At 40.8% G+C, this 17,639-nt stretch overlaps 1 long non-coding RNA gene across 1 annotated transcript in view; it reads left to right on the top strand.

Annotated features, from left to right (window-relative positions):
* The first annotated feature begins 9,881 nt into the window (after positions 1–9,881).
* The window catches only part of LOC140689153 (uncharacterized), a 44,290-nt gene continuing 36,532 nt past the window's right edge, over positions 9,882–17,639 (top strand). Inside the window, exons 1-2 of the long non-coding RNA XR_012064029.1 lie at positions 9,882–10,056; positions 16,843–16,899. This is a non-coding gene — a long non-coding RNA (uncharacterized lncRNA). The remainder of the gene's footprint in view (positions 10,057–16,842; positions 16,900–17,639) is intronic.

The following is a 17,639-nucleotide window of genomic DNA, read 5'->3' as shown; positions in this document are numbered from 1 at the left end:
CCATAGAGGGCCAGCCCCTGCAGTGTCCCAGCTTGGTTCTTCAGATTTTTCTGTTTATGCAGTACACAGCATGAAACCATGACCTCTTGGCTTTCTACACGAACAATGACTCTAGCCATCTTCAGCTGTGTGTAGGTAATTCCAGACAGCTGGCTCACTGCATCTGAATATCTGCATCTACCCAGAAGACAAAGAATGCAGCCAGCAGTCACTGAGAACCCACTTTGCTTGTCCTGCCAGCCATGAAAGCCCATTTTCTATCCTGGCAACATAAATGTCTCACTCAGGGGAGAACCACACGTTTATTAATGTGCTTTCACATTAGATTCTGATTCCTTCCACTCGCCCCAGACTAGAAACCTTGACCGGAGAATATGAGAACATGTGTCCATCTGGAGCTGACTCATTTCACCGCCCCTAGTTGGGAGCCTGAGAACTATGGGGGCATACGCGCAGGCGCGTTGTTGGGGGTGAGCCTATGGGGTGGCAATTAAGGGTGGACGGCTCTCCCACGCAGTCTGAACCAGGCCTTCCACGTTGCGCGGCGCACTGGTACGTGCTTAGCATGCTTAGCTAAATCTTTGGACTGGAAGGGCCTTCAGAGTCATTTTCTGGCCCCACACTCTGACTGATAGTTGGGTCCACTTTCCTAGAATCCTGCCAACTGACTGAGCAGCTAAAGGTCCCATCTGGGTAGGTTCTAACCATGGCTGTGGTTAGTCTGGGAAAAACAAAAGCTGTCCTCATGTCCCCCAGTTGATATTTGAGGTGTCCAGTAGAAATGTCTTGAATTTGGAGAAAAATTAATGTTCACTTGCATATCTAACACATAAATACATTCTTCTATAATAAAATATTACAAGTAAGACAGAAAAGTTCCCTTTGGGCTGTCTTCTCCCACCCCAAACTTTTCTCAGAGGAAACCATTATGAATGTTTTGGTGTGCATCCTTCTAGACCTTTATCTGTGTCTGTGTAGACAAGTTTGAGTAGCTAGGCATGTGTGTGAGCTATGCTCTGCACGGCACAGCTCTAGTGAATTTTATCTTCAAATTTGATAGCCATTTCCATTGTGGCAGCTGTCACTGAGGAGGAGGGAGTGGAATCGTGGGCTCCTGGGGAACCAAGAGGGTAACCTCGGGCAGGTCACATCCCAACAGGAAAATGAACAGAGTTTGTATTTTTGATGTATGATGACTTCAGTCATTGTGGGCCATCCCTAATGGCAGTTTTCCACTCTTCCTCAGTCTTTGTTCCATCAAGGATGACCCAGGGGGGTTGAGGATATAGCTCAGTGGTAGAGTGTATGCTTAGCATGCATGCGGTCCTGAGTTCAATCCTCAGTAACTCCAAATAAATAAGTAAATAAATACCTAACTCTCCCCAATAAAGTATAATTGATTAATTAATTTAAAAAAAGGGTGACCCAGAATCACAGAATCTTAGCTATATTATTGGGCGGGGGTGCAGGAGAATTTAGAAGCCATTCTTCGCAGCCACTGAATCTGAAAGATGGAGACTTGGAGGAGAGTCTTTCTGACCTTGCGTAAGTAACTTTACTGTTTGTTTCAAATAACTTGTTAGGGGATGTGATGATCACTGCTCTGCTGGACTCTTGAGGTCACTGAAGGGTTAAAATGAAATAATAAAGGTGATATCTTATTTTGGATGAGAAGTGCTGATTTAGGCGATAACTGTAGCATAGTGTTTAAAAGAAGTGAGCCTTGGAATCGCGTTTTTATCTGGAAGGTATGATTTTAAATCCTCTTGAGATGGAAATGTGTGAAGGGCCAATGAGAACGATTCCAGCTCTGGGCAGAAGGGGGCACTCTTGCACTTTCTCTAGATTGTCCTAACCAGGTGTAGGGAGAGAACAGTCTTATTTCTATTGCCCTGTTTAGTCCTTGAGTCACTGTGGGGGTGTTGGGTTATATTGGACCCACTTTCCGGGGCTGGCCATTTCATGACTCCCCAAAATGCAAAGCCTCCAGGCTTGGGTTGATTTTTACCAGTGGTTTTACCAGCATGGATAGGAGCTGACCACCTGGCCCGCGTGGCATGTGAAGAATCTAGCACAACAAACAGCCATCAGATAGTGTGAATAGCACCAGGGACCAAACTGCCACCTGATTTCTGCATGATCTATGTGTACTGGCAGGACACGCGGCAGTAGAGATAGCCTTCTGCCTTCCATCAGGAATGGAAGAGATGGTGCTGGACTGTGGGTTCCAGGAGATAAATTTTTAAGACCCCAGCTGGCTTAGTAATGATAGCTAGTCGTAATGGCGTTGCTCAGTGGTGTGGGTGGGGAGTTATGGGAAACCATCCCCGAAAAAATAGGCTCACTTAGTAGCATTATCTCCCATCTTGTCATGAATATCAGAAGCCCTGACAACAGGGATGAAAAATGGGTGAAACACGTTTGGCATCTGGGGTTTCCAGAAAGTGCAGCCAGACCTCTCTGTAGAATAGTACAAGGAATCCCCCAGTGTTAATAATTCTACCAGTTTTGGTTACTCTCTCTCTCTGTTTTCCTAAATTATTTGAGAGTAATTTCAGCAATGCTGCCCTTAACCCCTAAATACCTCTATGTGTATTTTCTAAAAACAGACGCATTCTTTCACATTGCCATAGCATAACCATCAAAACTAGGAAATTAACACTAATACAGAACGATTACCTAACGTTTAGACCTTGTCCGGATTCACCAGCTATCCCAATGCTATGCTGTGTCGCAAAAGAAAACACCAGCTCACGCTTTGAACTTGTGTCTCTTGAGCCTCCTTTCTCGTGGAGCCCCTCCTCTGTCTGTCTTTGATGACAATGGCAGTTTAGAAAAGGGCAGGTCAGGTATTTTGTACAATGTCCCTCAGTCTGGGTTTCTCGAATGTCTCCTCATGGTGAGATTCAGGTCATGTGTTTTCAGCTGAAGCATCATAGAAGTGATGCCTTTTTCCAGGCTTTATATCAGGAGGCATGTGATGCCAGTTTCTCCCGTTACTGCTGATGTTTGATTACGGTGGTGCCTGCCAGCTTTCTCTTCTGTAAGGTGACTGTCTTTCTCCTTAATGAGAGAGTATCTTGTCAGGAGATACTTTATTTTGTAGACATTCTTTTACTCTTCACACCTCATGCCGCTATCTTTATCACACATCGATGACTCTTGCCTGACTTGATTATTATTTACAATTATTGCCAAATGATAGTTTTCTAGTTCCATTATTCTTTCTACATTTGTTAGCTTTTGACTGCAAGGAAAAGACCTTCCTTTTGTATTTATTTACTCAAAAGCCTGGTCTGCAATGGTTCAAATCCTTGAGCGTAAGTAGTGTGAGATGGCAATCAGGTGCTGAAGTTGTGCTTTTGTGTTTTGCAGAGGAGGTCCGCATCCATTTGTCCCATGTGTTCATCACAGCTGGTCAGTGTAGGAGCTAATGGAGTCCTTCTGTTACAAACAAGGAAACTGAGGCTCCAGAGAGGCTCCTCAGCCGTCACTTGTGTTACACTGGGAGGTCAGGATTTGGTTTTGTGAGGTCCCTGAGGATAGGGCAGGTATGTTAGTGACATTCATATCTTCTAAACACTCAGCCCAGTAGGTACTCAATGTGGGATGGTTATATGAATGAGTGAATGAATGTGTAAGAAAGCTTCCTGTTTGCCCAGATCCCTCTTCTGCCTTCTTGTGATTCATGGGGCTCTTATCTCTCCTGGTCCAGCAAAACCTAATGCTGGAACTTCCCTGGGACAGGCAGCAAGTTGTCACGCACAGTTCTAGATCTTTCCTGGAGACTGTGAGAGTGGGCAAGAAATGGAACAGCCTGGGCTTTTTGCAAGTCCAAAAACGGGTATGGCGGCATGAACCAAACCGGAGAGCACAGAGAATAATGCTGCCGGGTCCCAGACACAGGTTTCTTTAATATAGTTAACCATTTGGCCGCAGATCAGCCCTGGCCACAGTCTCAGAGAAGGAGAGTGGCAGGGAGACTCATTTCAACTCCAGTCCAAAGTCTAAATGCCACTCACTGGGCAGGACAAGAGGTTTCCAGCAGCTTCCAGTGAAACCTGGTGGTTTTATGGTTTCCAACCAAACTCTGGTGAAGCCTAGGGTCATGAACCCTGTTTGCTTGTTCAAGCCTTTGGCCACAAATGCAGCTCAGTATGGGTACCAAGTGAACCAGAATCAAAGCCAAACTAAAAATAATTCTGAAACATAACCAGGAACCTGAGTCCAGAGTATCATGGCGGCATGGCCACCAGGTTGCCTTAGGGGGAGGGACAGGCCTTTGCACAATTAATTCCTTGACGTTTTATTTTCAGCCTTTGCATTTATGGGGCTGGCTGGGAGGCACAGATTCTGATTTTAAGACTGAAGACTCTGCCATCTCTGTCATCCTAGGCCTCAATTTTCTATATTTTACATGAAAAGAATAAGATCAGATGAGGGCTTGGCAACTTTAGAGCTATAATAAGTGACATGGGCCAGAAATAAGTAACAGTATGTGATGGGACCTGCAGTGAACTAGGGACCATCTACCTGATTTGTGCAGAGAGCCACTGTTAATCTCCAGCCACCTTAGAATACAGACAGACTTGGTGTTGCCAGATAGACTCAACGTGGCCAGAAAGTTAGATTTTTAAAGAGAAGCAAGAAATAACATTTCTCTGTGTGTCTGATATGTCCTGCAACTACGTAAAAATTTTTTTTCTTAAAAAGCTGTATAATTCAAACAAAACATAAGCCAGTTGGATTTCAACTTGTGGACCACAGGTTAACATCAGGACTGGTCAATCTCTAAATTATTTTCTTTCTTGTCTTTTTTAAAAATTAAAGTATAGTCAGTTTACAATGTTGTGCCAATTTCTGGTGTACAGCATAATGTTTCAGTCATACATATACATAAATGTATTCCTTTTCACATCCTTTTTCATTATAGGTTACGACAAAATATTGAATATAGTTCCCTGTGCTGTACAGTAGAAACTTGTTGTTTATCTGTTTTGTATGTAGTAGTTAGTGTCTGCAAATCTCGAACTCTCGATTTATCCCTTCTTACCCCTTTTCCCTCACCGTAACCGTAAGTTTGTTTTCTACGTCTCAATGGCTTTCTTGATCCAAAATTCAACAGTCCATGACTCTCACTGGGCTGATCTCCATGCACTACCTCTGTCCTCACCTTCTTGTTAGTATTTGTCAGCATCTTGGGGTGACAGTAGCACAGCCATCGTGTAGTTTGCTTGGAGTGTTTCAGTAGGACTTTCTCCCTCTGGTTTCATGCCTTCAGGGCGACAAACAGCAGTTCCTTTTGTCAGAGAGGCTGGTGTTCCTGCTCTCAGCGAACTGACTGATAGCCTTGAAAGAACCCCCCCCCCCAGGCTTTCACATCACTGAGATAATGGTGTGTTCACTGTGTCATGGTTTTTTTTTTTAAAGATTGCATTCCATGAAGCATTATAGGCTGCCAGCTCAGAGAGTCAGAATGTGTATCAATGGCACCTGGGTCCAGAGTAGTCATTTAGCTTTTGCTGTGTTCTGAGGGCATCCACTGCCTCCTAAGAATCTGTCTCCGGTCACATGGACGTTTGAAGAAAGGAAAGGGGAGGAACTCAAAATAAAGCCATTCCTTCTGCAGGAAAATAAACTAAATATGACCTTCTTAACTCTTGATGGGTCACTTGAATGATTGAAACCGTGTTGTTAAGCACATAGGTTGTTGGCCTTCCTGCCCTCCCCGACCTCCCCCGGGGCAGGGATGAGGTGGGCCTGGAGGTCATCTGACTTGACCCAGAAGCTTGTCGGGGCCTCCAGTGGAGGCGGACAGCCTGTGTTTCTCCTCACTCCAGAGTGAGCATGGTGGTGAACGGTCTGATTCTGCCACTGCTTTGCTCCGAGCTGCGGTGGCTACCATTTCATTTATTCTAAAAGTTCAAATCCTGACAATCACCTGCAAAACCCGACCTGCTCCGGCCCGTATTTCTCAGACAGCACCTCCCACTCGTCTCTCCCTTCCTCACCCTGCTCCTCCCACCCTGGCCACTTTCGTTGTCCCTTGAACACACTGGGAACACTCCTAGCTTAGACCTTTGCTTTTCCTCCAAATGTTCACATAACTGACACCCATTATCTTCTTCAGGGCTTTGCTCGTGTCATCTTTTCATATTCTGAACGTTGTTTAAAATTGCTCACTTCCCCTCCTCCATTACTCTGCACTTGCTCTGCCTTTGTTGATTTCACTTATCACCTTCCCACACACTTTTCATTTGTTTATTTACTATTGTTCATTCTGTCTCCCTTCACTGGCACGTGAGTTCACCAGGATAGCGTTCTTTGCTTTGTTTACTGACAATCCCAAGTACCTAGAATGGGGGTCACGCATTAGTACTTGCTGAATAAATGAATGGACTTGCTGATCCTGCCCGACTGGTCCACTCGGGTGTTGAGATGAGGCTGGCAACAGTGCTGAAACAACAAGAGGTCCCCTGCCCTGCTTCTTGCCGGGTGGGGAGGCAGCTGGAGGTGGATGATTCTCAGTGGTAAGCAGCCCATTTACCTTCCCTGAAGGAAGGTGGTTATGTAACCCTGAAGCTTTTCCTAACCAGTTGTACCCTAGAAGGGTGAGGAAACCCGACTGGTCGGAAGAGTGTCTCCCACCTAAATTTCTCCAGCTTCCTGTTCTAGGAACGATTAGCCACAGAAGTCAGAAAGAAACCAACGGAAAAACAAATTTCCTCCCATCTCCCTCTGCACCTTGAGCGTTGAGGTTTATGAAGATTACGGTAAAGCTTATCCAAGAGAACGGTGGCTGCGGCCATGCCACGGCTCCTTCCCCTAGCTGGTGGTGATGCAAGGGCCACAGCTGAAAGGAGGGCACTGGGGTATCCGGAGCAGGGGACCTCAAAGAAAATGCATCTTGAAAAAAATGTGAGCTGCTCTGAAAGATCCAGCCAAGCAGCTTCCTGAAAACGAACCACATTTTGTTGGTTTCCCATCCCCTAGCTCCCCTTCTCCTTTCCAGCTTGCTTCCTCTCCTCTTGGCAACCCCCACTAGAAAAAATAATTGCCTTGTTTCCAGACTGGGATCTGTGGCAGGGAGGAGGTTTGGGGACCAGGTGCTGAAGGCAGACATACATTTGGAATCGTCTCCACACTGAGGTTCCTGGGGTCCACATCTGCTTGGGACATCGAACAGCTGTGTTTAGGATGGCCCATTGGGGTAGAGGTTGTGGCAGGATTTCAAGTAAAAGGGGAATTTAGTGCTCATGTTGTGGCTTAGGTGCAGACAATAGCTAATGCTTTCACCTGCTGGCTGGTTGGCTAATGGGTAGCACCTGTTCAGGAACTGAGCCGTTTACAATTGAGGACTCGCCAGTTAATGAGCAGAAGAGATGATCTGGTGACTGTATTGTGTTTTTTCCTTTTGAAATTTTTAACTGGGTCCAGTGTTTAATCTGGAGAGTTGAATCTGAAAGTCCCTGGCATATGACTCAGGGAAAAAATTTCAAGAATTTTCTGTGTATTGTTCTTAATTTTCTAATATTTTTATTATTAGTTGCAATCTTTTATTAAGTCTTATTTTTTAAAAAGTCTTACACCGTCTTATAATATTTGAAATGTATGTGATATTTGATATGTTCATTTCCATCTGTTCTAGGTGGATACATGTCTATTCTTTGGCAAAAACCTGACAATTTTGTTCAGTAGCACAAGACCATATTAGGCATTTAGTTAGGGGGAGTGTCTCAGGTAAGCAATATTTTAAAATGGGGTACAATATTGTGATTTATAAGAAATACATATATGCATACACTTGGTCATTCAGATAACCAAAATATATATCTCATATATATTTGGTCTTCATCCACATTTCCCAGCTCTCAAAACCCTTGGAATTTCTGAGTGATAAAAGAAATGGGAATAGCTTTCATTATAATATTTATTGTCTTGTCCTTGGTTGCCTGAAAACTTTAGAGTCACAAAGGTGAAACAGGTGTCTTGAATTTCATAACAGTGCCTTTCCACCACAATTGGCTTTATGTTAATAGGTGACTTTTGGGAGCTGACTGCCCAAGGAACCAGATATGAATAAGCGTTTATGGTCAGGCCACTCAAGATGGCAGTTCTCTTGTTCTCTGTATGTCTCCTGCTCAGCTACTGCCTGCTTCACCTACACCCTACTCACATGACTATCCTATCTTCTTAATCACAGGGCTTAATCAGTCAGTAACTACCTACCTGCTTGCTCCCGCCTCCCCCGCTGGTTTCCCTGGTAACTAATGAGCTAACCTGACGTCAGTTCCTCCTATAAATGGTAGCCTCCTCCTCCCCCAGTAGTGAGCAGTGAAGACTGCTGCCGGGTCCTGCCTGTTGTCGGCTGTGCACAGCGGGGTGTCACTCCAGGACTTTGCTTCAGACTTGTAAGAGTCCTCTTTTCAATAAACCGTTGATGTCTTTGTCACTGTATCCAGGCTGTTTCTTCAGTCTCGAGGCTGGGCACCTGCAAAATCTGGCAGGCCTGTGAGGGCAGCCCATTAAGGAGGTTGTAACTTTCAGCCCCATCCCCTGAGTTCTGGGGGAGGTTAGAGGGGCTAGAGGTTGAGTCAGTCACTAATGGCCAGTGAGTTAATCTATTATGTAATGAAGCCCCATAAAACCCCAGAAGGATGGGGTTCGGAGAGCTTCCAGTTTGGTGAACGTGTGGAGGTGCTGGGAGAGTGGCACACCTGGAGAAGGTGGACGCTGTCTGCCCTTTCCCCACAGCCTGTCCCGTGCATCTCTTCCGTCTGGCTGTTCCTGAGTTCTATTCTTAAAACCAGGAATCTAGTGTTAAATGTTTCTCTGAGTTCTGTGAGCCACTCTAGCAAATTAATTGAACCCAATGAGGAGGTTGTGGAAAGCCAGTTGGTGAGACGCTCAGGTTATCACCTGAGTTTGCAACTGGTGTCTGAAATGGGTAAGGGGCTGTCTCACAGGACTGAACCCTTAACCTATGGAATCTGATGTATTTCTGGGTAGGTAGTGTCTGAATTGAGTTGACTTGTAGGACAACCCAACTGGTGTCCCGAGAATTGTTGGTATGGCGAATTCCCACCCCCAACATCTTGAAATTGGGTCCGGAAAGCCAAAAGACAGGGAGAACTTTTAAATAATCCCAGGGACTGGAAAGTCGACTTGGCAAGATTCTGGAACGCCACACGAACTTCTTATAAGTAAGCCTCTTAATGAACAAACCTTTTATAGAGAACATCAGAAAAGGACACAAATTATAAAAGTACAACTTGAGGAATTTTCAAAAGTAAATGAACCCTCCCTAGTACCTAGCACCTAATTCAAGAAACGTGTGACCAAACCTCCGGATGACCCCTCATGCTCCCTTGCCATCACTACATCCCCCAGGGGAATGACTACTCTGACTTCTAATTGTTTTGAACTTGATATAAACAGAATCATAGAACACATACTCCTGTGTCTGGTCTCTTCAACATTCAGCTTGTGAGAATTAGTCATGCGCTTGTGTGTAGCATGGTTTGTCCATCCTCCTTTCTGTACGTAAATTATTTCATTATATGAATATAAAAGTTTTTATTCTGTGTCAGTTGCGGGAGGCTGGAGAGGTTATTCGAGGAGGTGAGCTGCCCCAAATGGAAAAAGGTGCGAGGAGCTAACATGGGGCGAAACAGCACATCCCTGCAGTACAAGTGGGTGGCACGCCCGGCGCTCAAGTGTACCCACTTGTCCTTTTATAATGTTAGTGGCGCATGCGTGGTGTTCATAATGCCGACTCACCCTACTGGCGCATGCGTGGTGTTCGTAATGCTGACTCACGCTACTGGCGCATGCGTACATTTACCTCTTACCAGGTGCGAGCTATTGTGAACTTGGGCCTGGGCCCCACGGCCTGCTCACTTAAGGCTGTGGACATTCTGCCGATGACATTTGTTTCCAGTGTTCACAATTATGAATATGTCAAGATACTGACATTCTTGTTCACATTTTTTTAGGACGCTTACGTATTCATTTTCGTTTGGTTTATACCTAGGAGTGGAAAATGCTGCATCAGAGGTACGTGTGTGTTTGACTTTGGGAGATCCCATCAAGTGGTTTTCTAAAGTTGGACCAAGCTGTGGTGCTGCCAGCAGAGCAGAAGTGTTCTGATGGCTCCACAGCCTCGTTAATGCTACATAGTACTGGGGGTATGTTTTTATTTTAGGCATTCTAGTGGTTCTGTGATGGTATCACACTGTAGTTTAAATTTACATAGTCCTAATGACTAGTGATTCTGATCACCTTTTCATATGTTTATTAGCCCCTTGGGAATCCTTCTTTGTGAAGTGCCTGTTTAATATTGTACTCATTTTTCAAATTCTGTTACTTGGCTTTTACTTATTGATTGAAGGAGTTCTTTCTAAAATCCAGAATTGAGTTCTTTGTCAGGCTTATGAATTTCAAATGTCTTCTCCCACATTGTGGCTTGCCTCCTCATACTCTTACTTCTTTTGATGAAAAGATTTAAAATTTTAATTTGTCGGACTTTCCCTATGTGGTTAATTGTTTGCATGTTATGTCCTGTTTAATACATTTTAGCCTACTTGAAAATACCAAGATATTTGTCGAGGGTATTTTGTAGAAGCTCTATTGTTTTACCATTTTTGTCTAGATATATACTCTATTTGGGATTTTTGTGTCTGTTTAAAATAGGGAGCCAGGATTATTATAGCAACATGTATTAAAGAGACCATTCTCTCTCTACTTAACTGCAGTGTCACCTTTGTTATGAATGACTACATGTGTGATTCTGTTTCTGTATGCCATTTTCTGTTTCATTGGTCTATTATCTGTCTTTGCACTGCCCTAATTACCCATAACACCATAATAAATCTTGATGTCTGGTCATGAAATTGCTCTTCAAGATCATCTTGGCTTTTTCTGACCCTTTTTATTTTCTGTAAGTATTAGAATCAGCTGGTTAATATTCATGAAACAAACCTGGGGTTTTGATAGGGATTGCAAAGAATATGTAAAGTCAGTCTGGAAGAAATTGATGTGTGCACATACTGAGTGTTCTGACCCATCACCATAGTCTTTCCCTCTATTTTCTTAGGTCTTTTTAAGTTTCTCTAAATAATATTTTGTAGTTTTCAGTGTACAAGTCTTCCATACCTTTAGTCAGTTTTATTGCCAGATATGTGATGCTGTTTGATTTTTTTAAACAAATGGTATCTTTAGGGTTTTTAATCATTTAACAAAATAATTTATTTTAATAGGTTGTAGGATCTTATGGATTCTCAATGTTTAAATCACAATGTCAATGAATGGTCATACTATTTCCACCTTATCAACTTTATATCATCCATTTTCTTTTCTTTCTTTATTACACTGGCTAGGGCTTCCAGCACAAGGTTGAATAGAAGTATTGATCGTGGGTATCTTTGTCTCATTTTCAGTGTCTGAGGGCTATATTTCAATATCCCATCCTTAATATGATATCTGCTGTAGGTTTTTTTCCAGATCATTGAGACAGATATTTGTAGGTGTTATATAATACTCTTCATCAGATTAAGAAAGATCTCTTGTATCGCTAGTTTACTAAGTTTAAAAAAATCATTTTATCATATCTATAAAGATGGCTACATGATTTTTCTCTTATTTTATCAAGTAGTAAATATTATGAACTACCTCAGCTACATTTCTGGAATAAGTAAATTTGGTTGTATAATTTTCATTATTTCTGGATGTGAAATAATAATTAGGATTTTTTTGTGTGTGTTCTTGAGACATAATTATCTATAATATATTGTTTCAATATGCTTGTTGGATTTGAAGATCAAGTTATGCTGGTCGTTCAAAATAAGTTTGGAATTGTGTTCTCATTTTTTTTTTTCCTTGAAAGAGTTTGTGTGATGCTGGTGTTATTTCTTTTTTAAGTACCTAAAGAATTCAGACGTGATCATCAGGGACTATAGATTTCTTTGTGAAAATATTTAAAATTACAAGTTCAATTTGTTTAATATAGTATTCACACTTCCCATTTCATTGTGTTTATTTTGGTAATTTGTATTCTTTAGAAGTTACTCATTTTGTCCAAATTTTAAAATTAATACAAAATTATTTTATTGTATTTTATTTGTATTGTATTTTAATATCTTTAGATGTAAAGCAGTATCTATATTTTCATTCCTTATATTGGTTATTTTCTCTGTCTATTCTCTCTCTTGCTATAGATTACTCAACTTACTAGTTTTTTCAAAGAATTAACTTCTGAATTTGTTGATTTCTGTATTCCGTGTTCATTTGTGTTTCACTAATTATGTTATCCTAATTCTCATCCTTCTGCTTGGGTTTAATTTGTTCTTCTTTTAAAGATGTAAACTCATCGAGGTGAATAGATTTTTTCAGCTTTTCTTCTTTTCTAACATATGCTTAAGCTAAATGCCACAAGTTTTAAAATGTCAAATTTTAATATCACTCAGTTAACGTATTTTCTAATATCCAATCTGATTTGTCATTGACTGTTATTTAGCAGTATCTTGTCTAATTTTCAAACATTTGAGAATTTTCTAGTTGCCTATTATGGAATTTTATATCCAGTGCCATCATAAAATGTATTTCAAATGATTTGTATTGAAGCTTGCTTTATAGCATAGTATATGGTCACTTTTGGTAAGTGTTCCACGTACACCTGAAATTTGCATAATTGTCAGCAATACTTTTTTCTTCCTTTTGTGGAATTTCAATTATACTTATGTAGTTTTCACTGTTGTCATCTGTATCTTATGCTTTTTTATTTTTTATTTTTTGGTATTTTAAACATATTTGTCCCTCTGTGCTTCGGGCTGGATAATTACTACTACTACCTCTTGTAGTTCACTCATCCTTTTATGAGCTGCATGCAATCCATTGTATCTATCTATTGAATTTCCAATTTTAGATACTGTATTGTTTACTTCTAGGATTTCCATTTGATCCTTAAAGATTCCAGCTATCTGATAGTGTTCTAGATCCTGTCATCTATATTCTTGAGAACATTAACACAGTTTTTTTTTTAGGTCCAGGTCTGTTAAATCCAGTAAGTGGGTCACCTGTGTGTTTCTATTGTCAGTTTCTTTTCTTCCTCAATCCTGTTTCTTATTCTTAGTAATTATAGAATGAATACTGGACATTTTATATATACAAAAAAGGAGACGCTCTCATTGTATCACCATATCGAATGTGGCTTTGCCTTCTTGAGCTGCTTGGCAGAATTAATAATGGGACTTGAGACTGTCACCTCATGGCAGCAAGACAATACTTCAAACAATACTGGAGATACAGGGAGATACATTCGTGTTCCATCCACACATTCACTTTCTTTCCATCTCCCTTGCTGTAACCCTGGGTTGGACCTTAAATCTTATCGAGAGTTCTGACCAAATTTTCCCACTTCTGTTCTCTCAGTTCGTTGCAACTTGGCCATTGCCATTTGATTAAGATTTGCAAAATTCCTCTTCATCACTCCTTTTATACAAAGTGTTCAATAACTGATTTCAGAGGACTGAAAAGAAGACTAGCATGTTTTTCCCTACAGTGGATTTCCAAGTGTAAGGGGGGGCAAAGGAAAGACCAAAACTGGAGGCTGGCCAAATGTCCTGATATCCTAGTGTTGTGTTTCCAGTATGATTCTGAATGGAATTCTGCCCTTATTTATGATGACTGATTGTTCTTCCAATAAGAGAATATTCTTGTCAGGAATTCTCTTTTGAGGGAAAATTTAACTTTTAAAATTTCTCACAATGAGCATTATTAATTATAACAAAATAAAAGATTCCTATTAAAATGTAGAAATCACAACCTTTCCTAATTGTACAGAAGTCTAGGGTTTAGCATTGTTCATTGTTTGCATTTAGCATGTTAACTGAACTACCCTTTCCCCCCCAAGTAAGGGGAAGAGTCACACTACAGGAAGAAAATGTAATTCAAGGTAACTTTTTTCTTTCGATAAAAACATGCTCCTCTCTTCACCTCTGTGAGTACAGATTTGATACTGTATGTAAATGTGGCTTGTAAATGCTAAAGTACTATAAAACTGAAAGCGATTTTACTTAATAATTAACATTAATGCTAATAAAATATTGTCCTCTATTAAAATGCAAATGCTCTTGGGAGACTAAGACATTAAACCAATTATGCATGACTTGGTGAGAAATATTTCATCAGCAACTTTCCTGAGCAATAAATGAAGTAGTGTGACGGAGTAGAGGGGAGAGAGAGGGAGAGGGAGAAAATGTTTGAGAGTTGAGGAAGACGAAATAGGAGAGGGCCAAGGAGAGGAAACATATGGTTATGTATACCTGGAGCATACAGTGTTGGAGGAGGGGCCAGCAGGAAGTCGGAGGCAGGACAAGTAAAAGGACTGAAATCATGTTGGGCTTGTTAGCCATTGAAAGGAGTGTGGTTGATAGTATAAATCAATGGTGAATGATGGGTTTTAAGGAGAGGCATTTCCGGGGTGCTGAAAGGCAATCAGAGTGACCCCAATGGGATATTTTGTATCTTATTATTGGGATAAAATTGTCACTTTTTTGGTCAAATGTAAAATTTTCTTCTTCCTTCAAAATTAAGAAGTCTCAGAGCTCTAAGGTTCAACAATAATTGTGTGTGTGTGTGTGTATATATATATATATATATATATATATATATATATAAAATAACCTGTTATATAAAAGATTTTCAACACAAGGCTGATACGAGGCTGCCCATGGTGAAGCAACTCGGGCTGTTCTAACCTCTAAGGTCATTCTCACCAACATGTGGTGTCTCACCTCTCAGCCGTTAGGAATACAGGGCAAATCAGATTTTAGAGACTTCTCTTTTGCTCCCCAGTATTTTTAATGCATATATTTCTCTTCTTACCCCTCTTCCTCTAGTCCCTCCAGCTGGAGACTTAATGTTAATTCCAGGCAAATCCTGAGAGTTTCATTTCCAAATTTTCTCTGGAAGTCTTCCATTGGCACGTTATTTAGCTCTCCAGGAATACCTGGCCTTAGGAATTGGAGAGGCAGGCAGGCCTTCAGCAGTATTTCCCCTGAGAGCCTGCATGTTGGAGAGCAGCTAAGTCAGGGCACTTCTAGAAAAGTTACTGGTTCGTGCATTTCCTTTAAGCCCACAGGAAACTTCCAACAGGATTCTGGAGAAAAGACTGTGTAAAGTGCCTAGAGGAGGTTGACAGATGATTTGAGAAATGTCTAAAGGGAAGTGATATTTCTGGTGCAAATTTATATGGGTTTTTACTATTTTCAGCTTAAAGTGCTGCTTCTCTATAGCATTTATTTACTTTGTGGGTTTTAATTGACTGATCAATGTGAACTTTATTTGGACTTGTGGTCACAGATTATTTTGAGTGTTGGTGACTCTTTTGAGGAGGAATGCATTTGAAAGATAGACACAGCATTCAAATCCCTAGGTCCTGTGCAGAGCTGAGGGGAAGGTAGGCGGCAAGAGAAGGGCAAGGATGTGACATGCACCTACTATGTCTAAACACCTACATCTATTAGCTCATTTAATCATCGCAGCAGCATAGTTTAATCCATTCATTACAGTTGAAAACTGAGGCTCAGATAGGTTACGAGATAGCCCAAATTTACACAGATAGGAAGAGAGAGAACTGGAATTTGATAGGCGGAGTAGAAATCCATGTCCTTTCTGCTGTTGGTTTGGGAAGATCTATTTGGATATGGGAAAGATTTCTATATCAGACAGCGGGATTAGACAACAGTTAATTCACATTCTGGTGGTGGTGGTGGTAGTGGGGTAGTTAATATCCTATCATTATTTTTTCATTCTTCCCTTTGAATTTGACTAAAATCACTGGGACTCTCTGCCTGCTTTCTGATCCGTGAAAAGACATGATTGGATGAAACTAGTAATTTTAAAACTATTTTGTAGAATGCCAGGTCCCCTTCCAGGAACTCAGAGGCTGATAGAGAAATAGGTATGCACCTAGGGGGAGGTCATGGGAGGAAGCTTAATGGCTCCTACATCAGCAAGAGCTTATCTTCTTTTTATCTCTTTATACGTTGGATACCTCTGGATACTTTTAAAGAAAGGATTTCATGGTTATTGGAAAAAAAAAAAAAAGGGAAGGGGGACAGCTAGTCTACACTACCTGGTTTGTACTCTTCAACTTGGTTGTGCTCCACAGTCAGGTGGACAAATCTGAATTGACAAGCTTTAGGACTCAAAGGCTAGAAGGTCCTAAGAGGCCCAAACAATGAAAACATGTGACTGTCAATGGGCTCGTTTATGTGATCAAAGAATGAAGCTGTGAGGAGGCAGAGAATACAAGAGAATCGAATTGTTCCCTGGCTCTCAGTCAATTTACTGAAAACCCATTTGCCAAAATACAACTCACCAAAACACCAATTCCTTGAAAACCTAGTCAGTAAAAATAGTTTTGCTGAAAGATCAACTTGACCTAACTCCTGGAAAACTGTCAAATATTTTAGACCAGATCCGAGACAGTTTGCTCCAACTGTTTCCTAGCAAGAGTATATGATTTTGTTTAACGACTATAACAGGCAGGGCTTGGGGAGGGGAAGGACAGGGGAAGGACATAAGGCTGCAAAAAATATCAAAGTTCGTAAAATTGAAGTCTCATCTTTAGAATATAAAATGTTGACTATTTGGAGTGTTCAGAGACAAATGTTAAATGCAAGAGAAGCTGACATTTAAATTAGCTGGATTAACAAATCCATAATAAAACTGTGCAGTGACCTTTGGATTGTTTTTTTTTCGCTTCTTGCCTATTATGAATAATGCTGCTATGATCATTGATCATTCATGTTCAAGGTTTTCTGTTTGTTTGTTTTTTAGACATGTGCCTTCATTCCTTTTGGACTATACCCAGGAGTGGAATTGCTGGATCATAAGGTAAGTATACGTTTAACTTTTAAGAAACCATCAAACTGTTTTCCAAAGTGGTTGTACTATTTTATATTTCGCCAGCAGTGTATGAGGATTCAGTTTTTTCACATCCTTGCCAACATTTGTTATCTGACTTTTAGATTCTAACCATCCTACTGGGTGTGAAATGGTGTCTTCCTGTTTTGATTTGTATTTCCTAGTGAGTGATAATGTTGAGCATTTTTTCATGTGCTTATTGGCTGTTATCTTTGGAGGAATGTGTATTCAAATACTTGGCCCATTTAAAAATTAGGTTGTTTGCCTATTTACTATTGAGTTGTAAAAATTTTTTACACCCTATATAGAAGTGCCTTATCAGATATACAATTTGCAAATAGTTTCTCCCATTATGTGCATGTCTTCTCACTTTCTTCATAGTGTACTTTGCATCACAAGTTTTAAATTGATGTTTATTTAATCAGTTTTTTCCCCTTGCTTGTGGTTTTGTGTTGTATCTAAGAAATCATTGCCTTACTCAAGTTCATGAAGATTTTTCTTGATTTTTTTTTTCTTAATAGTTTTAGATCTTACACTTTGGTCTTTGATCAGTTTTGAGTTAGTGTTCATGTATGGCATGAGGTAGGTGTCCAGATTAATCTTTCTGTGGATGAATATTCAATCGGACCAACAACAATTGTTGAGAAAATTTTGTCTTATTGAATTTTCTTGGCATTTTTGTTGGAAATCAGTTGACTGAAAACGTAAGG

Source organism: Vicugna pacos, chromosome 25 (assembly GCF_048564905.1).
Source record: "Vicugna pacos chromosome 25, VicPac4, whole genome shotgun sequence".
NCBI classification, from domain to species: Eukaryota; Metazoa; Chordata; class Mammalia; order Artiodactyla; family Camelidae; genus Vicugna; species Vicugna pacos.
The sequence above is the reverse complement of the archived record's forward strand: the minus strand, read 5'-3'. Positions and strand labels throughout refer to the sequence as shown.